At 36.8% G+C, this 3,030-nt stretch overlaps 1 protein-coding gene across 1 annotated transcript in view; it reads left to right on the plus strand.

Moving 5' to 3' along the window:
* The window catches only part of NAA15 (N(alpha)-acetyltransferase 15, NatA auxiliary subunit), a 126,699-nt gene that overhangs the window by 79,593 nt on the left and 44,076 nt on the right, over positions 1-3,030 (plus strand). The window lies entirely within an intron of this gene.

Here is a 3,030-nt window from a genome sequence, read left to right on the forward strand (position 1 = left end):
GAACTCCTGAGCTCAAACAATTCGCCCGCCTCGGCCTCCCAGAGTACTAGGATTACAGGCGTGAGCCACCACACCCGGCCTTCATATAGTTCTTAATGAGAGGATCTATTTGGATTGTTTAGTCACTGTTTAATAAAGAGTATACCTACAGAGCAGAATTCTTGTTATCAAGCCCCTTTGTAGACTCTTAGGTTTTTCTTGTGTGCAGCGTCAAGTGGTTGCCTTTGGACCAGATGTCAAGCTGTGATCTAATTATTTATTGCTAGGTTTGTGGAGTCTCAGAACAAGATAATGCCTATAGAAAGTGCTTCTGACTGCTTTGTTTGTAAGGAACTTAATTGAAGGCACCTCTTTTCATGGACTGTTCCTTAGTGTACATACTATTCTTGCCTGTCAGGCATATAAGAAGACACTTCTCTTCCTTAGCTTTCTCCAAGATGCTCCTATCTAATCTATGCTTACTCATATCCCCAATGTGGTGACAAAGCCAAATTACACCAAGCCATCATAACTAGGAGTGGCATTGGCTATTTTAAATGCTACCCCGTCAGGTCTGGGTCTTTAGTCTGTAGTGGTCTGTTTGGGGTATTTTCCTGTATTTTATCATTCTTTCATGGCAAATTTAGTGTCACCAGTTCAAGATAATATACAGTCATGTGTCACTTAACAACAGGGATACATTCTGAGAAATGTGTCCTCAGGTGATTTCATCATTGCGTGGACATCATATGGAGTGAGTGTACTTACACAAACCTGGATGGTATAGCCTACTGTGCTCCTAGGCTGTATGGTATAGCTTCTTGCTCCTTGGCTATGAACCTGTACAGCATGTTACTGTACTGAGTACTGTAGGCAATTGCAACACAATGTTAAGGATTTGTGTATCTAAACATGAAAAGGTACAGCAAAAATATAGTATTATAATCTTAGAAGACCACTATTGTGTATGCGGTCCGTCGTTGAGGAAAATGTCATTATGTAGCTCGTGACTATATATGAAATAAAATCAAAGTATTATCAATTTAGTAGTAATTCTAGTTAAGAAGGAGAAAAGGAATCTGGGAAGGGGTTCAATTAGTAAATTTAATATTCAGTTAACTGATTTATAAATCTGAGGTCTTGGCTGAAGCTGTATCACTTGTTTCTCAATAGCTGGTATTTGTAAATTCCCTCACCTGCTACTCATCCTGTGTTATTCTTTGCCTTCAGTCAGCAACATCCGAACTGAATTTTTTTTTTCATGTTGTATATACAACTTTTATTCCAAGGGCTGTAAGTCCTTAGTACAATATTCTTCCTGTATTGGGTTTAATCACTTTAAACTTTTCGTTGCTGTGGTAGAGAGATATACTCCTATATAATGTATGTTAATATGGAGATTAGATTTCAAGTTAGTCTGTAAATTTAAAAGTGGCATATGATTAAAACTGCTCTTGCAAATGTCTTAAATTGCCCCTAAAGCACAGTGCGGTCCTATTCCACATGCATTCATTTAACCTAGATGAATTCAACTCTTCATGACTATGTAATTTTTCTTTAAGAGAGACAAGAATACACATAATGCTGGTAATCCTATCCAATATTCCCCTCAGTGAACATTGAACCCCAACTGAGTATGAGGTGGAAGGCATGACTGCCATTCGTTTACTACATCTCAGTCCTTGGGTGCCTCTCTTGGTGTGAATGTCTTGCTACAATGATTGTGATTTTGGTACTTGAAAATATGGTTTTCTTACACATAACGCAAACTAGTTGTATTATATATTTATATCTATCTTCCTATCTTTTCAACTTAAGGGATTTTCAAGGATATTTTGACTTTTTTTCCTTAAGCACTGATTTTTAGAACTACATTCCTATGCTTTTGTATATATAACTATGTACTGCATTATGTATTATGAGTAAATGTGCAATATAGTTAGCTTTATTGTGGTTATATACATATATTTAAACATTTAGATTTACCCTGACAGAATTTACCTATGAGAGGCACACAGAGACTGAGACTATAATGTTTGAACATCTGAACAAGATCTCCTTTGGGGCGTATGTTTTTGTTTATTAGAGTTGCAGACAGAATTAAATGCTCTGTTTTCTCTCCAGGTTCACATACTTGTTTTCACTAAATATAATGCTTGTATTGATTCACCTTCTTTGTATTCCTTGTTGTTTCCATGTTGTAATAGCAGTCATATCTCCCTGATAGTTAATTACTCTGGTCTACACACTGACCCTCATTTCAGTCTATACCCCTAGAGCCATGAAAAGCCTCTTGATATAGCTGGGTGGTAGTTTCAGTTTCCAGTTCTCTACCTTTCTGTAGTAGAAACATTTCTTCCCTGGTACTGTAAATTCCAACCCAGTAGAACATGGAGTCATGGGAACAAGAAGCAAAATATTTACAAATATGTGAGAAAGGCATACTTAAAGAGGGTCCCTATTTTCTCTTCTATCTCTTGGTTCTTGAATGTACAGTTATTAGAGTGACAATGTCATTTATTGATTTGGGGTTCTGGTTTAGAGCATGTATACTTCAAAATAACACCATCTGGCACTGTAGCTGGGATTTTAATGGATTATTTTATTGTCATGTAAGGCCACTGCTTTACACAGTGGGACAAGGCGAAGCCCATAGACATCACTTCATCACTTCATTGCTTTTTTTTTTTTTTTTTTAATGCTGTGAAATAATTTCCTTGGCCAGCAGTGTTGGTTAAACCACAGTTACTGTACTGGCAGAGGTATGCTGGACAGATAGGGCAAATATATTTTCCGTTGAGGGTAAATTGTTATTGCCTCCATGGTGAGAGAAGGCAAATATAGAATCCAGATGTTGAGTGCCCTTCTAATAAACAGTGTTATTCTCCAGCCCTGCTTCAGTGTGTAGGGAATAATAGTCTTGTCTCAGTACTAAGTCTGGGAGTATAACAGTAGCACAATTACATTATGCCTGCTTAGTAATGATTACAAGTATATAATTAATATGACATTGTATAATTAATAAAAGGTAGTTGGGACAGTTCTATAAAT

Source organism: Propithecus coquereli, unplaced genomic scaffold (assembly GCF_000956105.1).
Source record: "Propithecus coquereli isolate 6110/MARCELLA unplaced genomic scaffold, Pcoq_1.0 Scaffold112, whole genome shotgun sequence".
In the NCBI taxonomy this organism is placed as follows: Eukaryota; Metazoa; Chordata; class Mammalia; order Primates; family Indriidae; genus Propithecus; species Propithecus coquereli.